Source organism: Gastrolobium bilobum, unplaced genomic scaffold (assembly GCF_033153095.1).
Source record: "Gastrolobium bilobum isolate Gb01-03AN ecotype WA unplaced genomic scaffold, APGP_CSIRO_Gbil_v1 utg24368, whole genome shotgun sequence".
NCBI lineage: Eukaryota > Viridiplantae > Streptophyta > Magnoliopsida > Fabales > Fabaceae > Gastrolobium > Gastrolobium bilobum.
The window spans coordinates 89,860-100,291 of NW_026895904.1; the positions used below are offsets into that span (position 1 = coordinate 89,860).

The window sequence follows — 10,432 nt, forward strand, 5'->3', positions numbered from 1 at the left end:
ACTAGACATCTGGGGCTTCGCGTACATATAAATTATACGCGAATCGGAGGTGAATAGCCCCACGAAACAGAACTCGTAAAGTACTTGAAAATTCATTGTATTTCTCCAAAAACCTCCTAACTTGTAAATATCATTATAATTTGGGATTTCAGAATTTTATTGTAAAGTTTATATAATCTGAAAGTACACAACTGGGGATTTACATCCATATAAAATATACCTCAATCGGAGGACTGTAGCCCCAGAACGACAACTCGCAAAGTGCTCGCAAAAACAGTTCAAAAATCCGAATTTCAATACAATAACAATTCTTTTCGCAAACTAAACTACCGGAATCATAAACATCATGCTACACTTCTTTTCAAAACAGAATATACATCGTGCTACACTTCTTTTTAAAACAGAATATACATCATGCTACCTCAAGGTCAAATAATCAGAATACACTCAACAGAGACAGCGGGCAAACAACATGGATGTCAACAGATTAACTTAAACAGAATTGTCATGTAATCATGTCATCAAACACTTCTTCCAATGCTTCTAAGTCCTCCTGCAATTTATAAAAATTGCAACCCCAAAGGGGTGAGAAAAATCCCAGTAGTGTGGCAATAAAACCAATACAGCAACAGTATTAGACTAGGTACAAAACTCTAAAACAGTTGCATCAACATTTAATTTTTTGAACGGATGCTATCATATAATCATAGTGCGTATATAAGTTATAACGCCAAAGTACTAGTCATATTGCGTGCATAACGCCAAAACATTAATAAAGATGCGTATATAACGCCAAAGGGTACGTTCATAGCACCGTCGTGCACGTACTAACAAGCACAATGGAGATCCCATAGTGGCTCCTCAAGAGGGTTCCAACTGCGACCTATGCGGACTGAAGCCAAGTGTCCCATACCCTGGTACCGGAGGGATGCCTATATGATGCGTGCTCAGACGTATGCTTATTTTTTTTTATTTTTTTTTTGATAACAACGTATGCTTATTTTTATTATATACTTCAGCTTCCAGAATGGATGCATAATGATGTATGCTATGACATGCTTGACACACACACAAACCGAACAGATGAAACATGAGGTGCATATGCGTGACTAGATCATAATCATATATCATATATCTCTTGTATATTTAATACCAAGCTGCCGAATAACAAATACTTCCATAGGCAGAATTTTCCATCATGACAAGTCCAAGGCAGATTTCATATAACATATAACATATAACATAATACGAATCATAAGGCACATGTGAGCATTAGTTCAAAATTTCATACACTAGCTAATAGTCACAGTAGGTCTCACCACCAAACACATACCTGATATTTTAGCTTTCTAATCAAAAGAGCCTCAAGTCCGTCCAACATCCTTGAGTTTTATGAGCCTAATCAAAAGTACCAAACATAATGTCTTTACTTTATTTATTCACAAATCACATGGTTCTATTTAGAATTTATGCTCCTATGATCAAGTTCATTTTCTGACCTTTAAACATGCTATCTACACATTTCTCAACACATGCAACGCCTATCAACATTTTTGGGTTCAAGAAGCAGCCCAACAAAATCAAGAGAGCAATTTCCAAACTTATAACTCGGGTTTCTTAAGCATGAACAAGAGCTTCTAATCGACTGTCTTCAACAGTTTGCCACACATACAAAACTCACTTAATTTTTCTAGTTCAAGCAACAGTCCAACAAAAGTTAAATAGAGTTATTTCCATGCTCACAAGACATCGGTTTAGTCTCACCTACATCAAGTCCTATGGTTGTATAAAATGACAGCATTAAAGAAGGGAAATTGTCCAACATAGATTATGCTCCTATTATACATGTAGTGGCCGAACAATTAAGGAGTGATTAAGGATTTGACATGTGACTCATTATATGTGTAGGCACTCGATTATATGGGAGTCCACGGACAGAAACAGGGAGCAAACTAACACAATATAACTCTCTTAAATCACATGCAGCAACCGATTTGATCATTACTAGAGAAATGACAGAAAAATACATCTTTCTTGGATGCATGTACTGGCCGAACAAACAAGAACAAGGAAAGGTTTGATAGGCAACTTACTTCTACTTGCAAGACAACCCAGGTCCACGAATCGGCCAAGGAAAACAGTGGTCAGATGATGTACAAATTCTTTCACCTTTCCATTCTTCAAGATGACGGATTTGAGCTGCATGCAAGGGACGGTCTTCATCAAATCGAAGGGATGGAGGAGAGACCAGAAACTAGAGAAAATCCTCACCTTTCCATTCTTCAAGATGACGGATTTGAGCTGCATGCAAGGGACGGTCTTCATCAAATCGAAGGGATGGAGGAGAGACCAGAAACTAGAGAAAATCCTATACTGCTCGCTCAATGGAAAACGGCCGGACCATGAGATGAAGGAATGAAAGCTTGGATGGTCGTTGTTCTCTTATGTAGCTCACGGTTTGTGAGAGGTAGGGAGGAGGAATTTCGCATGCAAACTTTGGGTCCTTCTCTAGCTGGTCTACGGTCTTGAAAGAGAGGAAGAGAGATATTGTTTCATTCTGAATTGAGAGAGAGATATTCAGTCTTGTGTGGAGGATGATGTTGCGCATGGAGTGAAGGAGAATGGGATGTTAGACTGATTTGATTCAAAAGAATTGAAGAGAAAAGATCCTTTCTTCCTCTTTCTATTTTGCGCAGGGAGTAATTGGGTTTGGCCAAAATTCTGATTCAAGGTACACAAAGTTTAACAATAATCAGATTGCCTTTGGCCCTTATTGGGCGCTAGAGTGATGAGGGCTTCCAATGACCAATAGAATTTCATGCAAGGGAACTTCTCACTTCTTATTGGTTGCAAGAGGTGGTGAGCTAAGGTGTGTAGGGATTTGCATGTGGCCATTTATTGACCAATAAAATTTACATGCATGCAGATTTTTGGAGAGAGATAACTAAGGTTCACCTATCACATGAAATATATATACCTATTAATTATTAATTCATGAAAGCTCCACTTATCACATAAAATATATACCTATTAATTATTAATTCATGAAAGCTCCACTTATCACATAAAATATATACCTATTAATTATTAATTCATATTCCCACTAGGTAGTAATTAGAATTCCCACTTATATCATAATCAATTGTAATTCTACCCCTTTTTACTAATGTCATGAGTCTTTTAAAATATTCACACATGCTCGCTTATAATGACAACAAGATAATTTTCCTACTTAAATCAATTCCACTCTATACATAGATTTAATCCCAATTTCAAGCATGCTTCACATTCTTAATTATAATTAATATAAGTTCCTAATTATGCGGGATGTTACAGCGCTTAATATCATAATCAATATTAACAATACCGGTACGTAACGGTATAACTCCTCACAATTTTAAATCAAGTAATTAAAATATTAAGTGAGCAATCAAGTGATGGATTAGTGAAAATCCTAAAGATTAGGCCAAAATACAAAGAAAGGGCAAAACGGTAATTGGTCAACACGCAACCCTAGGAAGATAAAAATTGAGTAGAATGTCTCAGATGGTAAAAATAACCCTGGAAATGGGTTCAGAATGAAAAATTGAGTGGATAGGCAAGTTTCAGAAAAATAGTGAATAGTGTTTTTCGCGGGTAAAAATACTGCGGTACGATTGCACCGTAAAACGTGCCGATGGAGTTTTGAGCTCTAGGTTTCAAATATGAGTTATAAATGGTTTGTTGAGTTAGGAAATATGATTTTGATGAAATTTGATGGAATTGAGTCATTTTGGGAAAAATTGATAAATAGTGATTTTCCGGTGTAAAAATGCTGCGGTATAATTGTACCGATAAGCGCGAAAATTTTATCAGTATTTTTGGGAAACAAAAATATGAAATGAACAAGAAAAATACGTAGGTCATGAATTTGTGGTTGAAATTAGATAATTGATTAAAGATAAAACGCGTGTGGGACCCACTTGTGACTTAAGTGAGTCAAACTCACCTTTTCTTCACACTTTCTCTCTCCTCCCTCTCCTCCTCCCCGCGACAGCAGCCCCCCTTTCCCCCATTCTTTATGCAAATTTTTCTTTGGATCATAACTCACTCAAATCTCAACCAAATCCAACGATTTTTGTCTTGAAACTTGTTGGAAAACACCTCCTAAACACATTGGTACCACACTTGAACCTTGAAATCGCGTGTGTGAGGAGATCTTGGCCTATTACAGCCGCGGTTTTGAAGGGAGATTTGGTGTTCTTGGAGCTTTTAATTGCTCCAATGGTGGAGTATGCTTAGGAGGAGTCTTATACCTTCCGTTTGGGTGAGTGTTCTTGCATTTTAAACGGTTGATGGTGATGATTTGATTTTGTGACCTAGAGCTTTGATTGATGATATGTTGTGTTAGAGAGCTCAATTAGAAAATGTGTATTAGATGATAATGTCTTAGAATGATGTATTAAAGCTAGAATTGCAATGAAAATTTTAAGTGAAAAATGTCGAATTTTAACTTAGAAGAATTTTGGTGGTCATGACATGTGATTTTGGAAAAATGTGTTGTGAGGTTAATAATGAGTTGTTGTATGATTGAATGATGATATAATGTAATTGGTTGAGGTGTGGAGTTGTAAGAATTGATGGAAAACCTTGAATGTGAGAAATTGTGTAAATTAGTTATGTTGTGAAAATGGAGGAATTGATGTTGAAAAATAATTTGAATGATGTGTTGTGTGATTATATGATGACTAGATGGGTTGTGTGGTGGTTGGCAAGTGTTAGAATCAATGGAAAAATAATAAGTGGTTTAGTTGGCATAAAGAACCTAGAGTGAAATATTTCGCAATACGATGCGTAGATGTCGTAAAACGGCAAAACGACAGTTGAAATGGCCTTATGGAAACCCAAGGATGGGTACTAAAATGAGAAAGAAAATTTAGAAAAATAAATCCCCAATTAACACATGCTTGGCCGAACCTTCAAGGAGGAAGGGAGAAATTTTGCGGTTTTCGCGTTCTGATGTAATCCGACGCAAAAATGATGAACCGACACTTGAATTGGCCTATTGACAACCTAATGAGACGTAACAAAATGAGAAAGAAAATTTAGAAAAATAAATCTCGAATTTACACTTCATTGGCCGAACCATCAAGGGAGGATGGGGAGGATTTTTGTGATTTTGCATTTTTAAGCTATTTGACGCGTACTGATGGATGTACGTAATTGTATAGGTTGCCGTACGTTGACTTGAATCCCGAATCTTGATTCAGTGAGTTTCCATTGGTCTTGGACAAAGTGGATTGAGGTAAGTAATTGGTTCAATGCATGTGTAATTCTAAAGTAGCATGTATTATTTGAATTGTGAGTGATTAGGAATGTCCTCTGTGTAAGCATTCTGATGTGTACCAAGTTGAGGGATAAGCTGCTGCGGAGCTTGTGGAAACAATATTTCAGGTAACCTCTTGATACTGGGGCTTGTTCCCCTTTTCTGTTCCACCTTGCCAGTTGATGGCAACGGTAGGAAGTGTGTATCAATAGTATAGAACACATGAGCATGCATGCATTATTGCTATGGGTACTTATGTACCGAGTCTCTGGCCAGTAGACAGTTTTATTAGCCTTCGGGCAGTTTCGGACTTCCGCTGGATAGGTCTCCAGGAGGGAGTTCCAGTTGACTGCGTGTCATGGTGTGTGATCCGGGTAGGAGCACACTAGGAATGCCTTTGGCGTTTTGGATGGTTTGGGCATCATGGATGTGGTTTCTTTGAACGCACCATGGATGATACCCATAGGCTTATATATGCCCAGGGCGTACGTGGAATTGGGGTTACCATCCCGTATCGTCGTAGTTTGTTTCTTTATATTCCCCATTTCTCTAAATCCCTTGCTATATATCCCGTTTTCAAAGTGGTTGTTTTATTCTATTGATATGCATCGAAGTGAACCATTGGGTGGAGTTTTCTCCAGAACCTCTTGGTTACTGAGATATATTCGTATATCTCACCCCGTCTCGGGGCATTTATTTCAGGAGGTAGCAGTGGATCAGGAGCAGCGGGCAAGAGGCCCGTAGAGTGAGCATTGGAGTGCTTCATGTTTTGTTTTTTGTTGGCCGTGTGGCCTAGGCTAGACTTAGGGCATGAACATCTCATATGTATGTAGTATGAGCTTCATTAGCATATTTGTTCACGCCATTTTGCCTAAGTCTAGTAGTTATGTATTTGGTTATGTTGTCATTTGAATTTAAGTTGTAATATTGGAAGAATGTAAGTTTAAGTTTAAGTTTCAAGTTGTAAATTGTAAAGCAATATTGTAATCATATTTGATGCATGACTAATGATGATGGAAGGGCCTTAGGCCTATTTTAGGGTATGATTACATGTATGATGAAAATGTGCATGAAAAAGGTGTTAGTGATTGCAACTACTTAAGGATGATTAATATGAATTATATGCCTAATGACTATAAACTGGATTGGGTTGTAAGTGTCCCAAGGCGTTGTTGGTCCTTGTGTGTGCCACCCATTGGATTATTATTGTATTATCATGTGTTTATTAGGTACATTTGAGGTTTAAATGATCGTTTACAATTTTGGGATTATTGAAAAAACAAAGGAAACTCTGGCGAAATTTCTGTAGAATTGGCAGATTTTAAGAGAACTTCGGGAAGGCATGTCTCCCTCCATAGAGGTCCAATAGGGACGTGACATATTTCATTTTGAAGTTTGAGATGTCCTCTACCTTGTGACAAAATTTGAGAAAATTCTGGGTTGATCTTCAGCCTGAAAAAAATAGAGAAACTCGGACTGCTCATGTGCCCCTGCACCTGAGGCAGATTCTGGACCGGATTTGGGAAATTAATTCCCGCTTCTTTTCTCAGTCAAATTAAGCGTATGATATATCAAAATGAAGTTTGAGATGTCTAGTTTGTAGGATAAAAATTTGAGAGCAAATGGTTGAATGTATTGAGTGCAGTAATTCGAGTAATGTGAGTGGTTTGGAGCTGTTTTTGGGGTTGTTTGGCTAATTGTTTATCCAACTTCAAACGGCGATAACCGGAGCTAATGAGCTCTGAATTGAGCGTATGATAGCTTGTTGAAAAGGGAATTAAGTAAGACAAAGATATAATCTGAGAAGAGAGTTTGGTTGCGAGCGGTGTGGTCGCAGAAAAATTAAGAGTGAAACATGTCCGAATAGGTAAAAACGTAAAGTTTGGAAATTGGCTAAGTGGGTTTATGGGAACCCCTTAGTAACTTATAATAAGTAATGTAAGTTATAAAGATAGTTTAAATAAGTCTTCCGCAAGAGTTTACAGTTACGGTCACAGCTTTTAATTATTACGCCTTTTTATGTTTTAAATGCTCGCGTAATAATCGGAAAAAGTTTATTCGCATTTTTATAAATGAATTGATGTGATTGTAACTGCGCTTAATATCATAATTAATGTTAACAATACCGGTGTACAACGGGCTGTTACATTTTATGGTATCAGAGCAGTTTTGTTAGGGAACTCTGATAATGTATATTTATGTTGTGTGTTGCATAGTTGTATGTAGATTCTTATCGATTACTGCATATGTGATTCCTTAGTGTGGGTCTGATCAACCCATTCCTTTGTGTTACATGCGTAGTCATCGTAAGAAGCCTGCATGGCAACCGTGGAGCACCGAATGTAAGTCCTTAGCCTGATGTTGTGGATGCAGTGTTGACTGCTTCATGGACAAGAGATGGCAGTAAGTAAAACATGAATATTATAGGACTTAAGGGAAACAGACTTAAATGTTTTGTCTGACCTTGTAGATGAAATTTATAAAGCTGGATTGTATGTGAAAGTTGTAAACAAATCTATGATATGTACGGTATTGCATGGGTGAACCTTGTAGTACTATGAATAATAAAGATATATAATTGAGATGAGTCCATAGTATGGAAACAGTATTGGTGAAGCTTCCAAGTATGTGTGTAGTATAGTGTGTACAGTGGACTTGGTGAATAGACTTCATCAAGGTAAGAGATTTAGAACCTGTTGGATTATTGAAAATGGTGAACAGGTATGCTTAAGTATGAGTTGGAGTATTCTATGTCTGATTAGAAGTTATAAGTCCCTGATGAATGATGTACACTTAAACAAATTGAGATGGTTCATGCAGAGAAATAAATAGAATAATTGATGATTAATCCTATGGGATTTGACCACTTGAAATTATAATGCTGGTCAATTGTTAAATTGAGATATATTGAAATATGGGATTTAAATCCATAAGGAGGTAGTGTTGATTAAACATAGGCGAGATGAATTAATTATGTATTATATGTATAAGGAAGAAGTTGAGAGAATCGCCATGGATGGCATTGAACAAGGTTCATTGAGAGTATGATTGTCCGTAACGGAATAATGGTCTAGCTTGACCGATATGCCATGAAGGAAACAAATATGATTACAATATGTGTGCGTTAAGGTGTGGAATTCTCCTTGGAAATGGCTACTATGTAGAGATTCAGGTGTTATGAAGCATAAGAGGATTGAGCCATGATGGAGGTCTCTTGGAAATCTCAAAGAATGAAAATCGTAATTTAAAATGGCCTGATTACTTGTGGATGTTGTAATGCATTGTGAATAATACCTAATGGCCTGATGGCCAGTATACCTATTCTGATTAATAAACGGATGATAATCCAGTGATGGCCTAAGTGCCAGTATACATATATAGGTATGTACACCTTGTGATGGCCTGAGCGCCTAATTATCCGTGTTGAGGTAAATTATTAAATTTTTGTAAAAGGACAATGAGGCCGAAGGAAATCCCCGATAATGGGAAGTATCTGAAGAGATTGTATGATTAGAGAATGAGCTAATGTACAACCTGATGGGAAATCATGTGATTAGTGTATGAACTAAGTTACAATAAAGTGTAGAATTATGTGTTTAGCAAAAAAGCTAATGTGTAATGTCAAAACAAAAATGATAAGATTAGTTAATGAGTTGAGGTATAAGTGTTAGTGCAAGGATTGATATAACTTTCCAGTGCACGGATTGAGGTGAAATTAGTCCTCTGTGATAAGACGAATATGTTTAGAAGATCCCTGTGTGATGGGAAGTATATGTGAGATGTGTACAGAACTTTGAGAAAATTCTGGATTCACGGAATAGAGATTATGTTATGAACTACGCCAAGTGAATAGTCAAAGTAAAAGAGAAAACAATCTGTGAGAAGAATAAGCAAGGAAGAGATAATGGACTATGGATGTGAACAGTAACATGACAGAAGGAACTATTGAGAGTTAAGAAATGTGTACGAAATTATGAAGAGAATGTGAATTATTATAATAGTGACTTACATGTAAACTATCAGTGAGAAGAATGAAATGAGAGAGTAAAATGAATTGACTTATATATATAACAGGTGTATATTATACCACTATTACTGTGGTTATGGGGATAGTCCCATGTGAATATACCGAAGATATTTTGCTGTTATATACAGAGGTGATACAGACACCAAATGGACTGGGTCCATGTGTGATCTGGAGTGTACGGAGTACCAGTTTTGCCGTTATATACGGATATGTTATAAGTATGAACTCCTCTGCGTACTGGGTACACATTTGCTGTTGTATACAGATGTGATATAAATATGAACTCCTCTGTGCACTGGGTGCACGTTTTGAGACTTGATATTACCATCTCTGTGCGGCCTATGTGCCCGGAGTGTGTAGCCATCTCCGTGCGGATTATGTTCCCGGAGACTATTATTATGTTATATGAGTAATATGGGATGGGGAAGTATCCCGCAATGATGAGACTGCTATTATAGTTGAGTTGATCTACATAAGTGCACAAATAAGAAACGTTGGAATACTAATATAACACAGTCAGTAGGTGGTAGGTTATCATTACGGCATGGATTATATGGGTGGATTCTCTGATCGGTGGGTCATTACATCTGGGACCCTGAGGACAGCAAGAGCTCGAGCGGTTAAAACCTGTGAATGTGGTTACCCATTGTATTGAGAGAGTTCTTCCATGTGATTAACGCAAAATATGAGGTCAGATATTTGTAAATGGACAATAGTATGTCAGAATTGGATATAAGAGGTGAGGCATAGTGTGTAAAAATTTTTGAAGTGTGATAGTGAAGCACTATTGTGGGTGTAAAGTAAGTTCGATGAAATAATTTCGGCTCCAAGCGAGGTAATAAGTTTGTTGGGATTCTCGCCTTAAGATAAAAGAGATAATAGTATGATTTATTGTTGACAGATGGAGTAAGTGTCCTTCTAGGAAGACTGGCGATGATCAAGAGTTCAGGTTAAAACGGTGTATTACTAGCCCTTATAAAAGGTAAACTGTGATGGAATCAAGCACGAATGTGTAATAATAGTTGGGAACTGGAATTGCGATCGGTTGCCTAAAAGTTGATAGCTTGGTTGCACTGATAGAGTGGATTGAGGAGTGTTAT

General features: G+C 37.2%; 1 long non-coding RNA gene across 1 annotated transcript; it reads right to left on the bottom strand.

Annotated features, from left to right (window-relative positions):
- Positions 1-245: 245 nt before the first annotated feature.
- On the bottom strand, positions 246-2,726 carry LOC133296762 (uncharacterized). The gene is made up of 4 exons (XR_009749545.1): positions 2,272-2,726; positions 2,094-2,199; positions 1,334-1,398; positions 246-553 (listed from the first exon to the last, which is right to left on the bottom strand). It is a non-coding gene; the product is annotated as an uncharacterized LOC133296762 (long non-coding RNA).
- Positions 2,727-10,432: the final 7,706 nt, after the last annotated feature.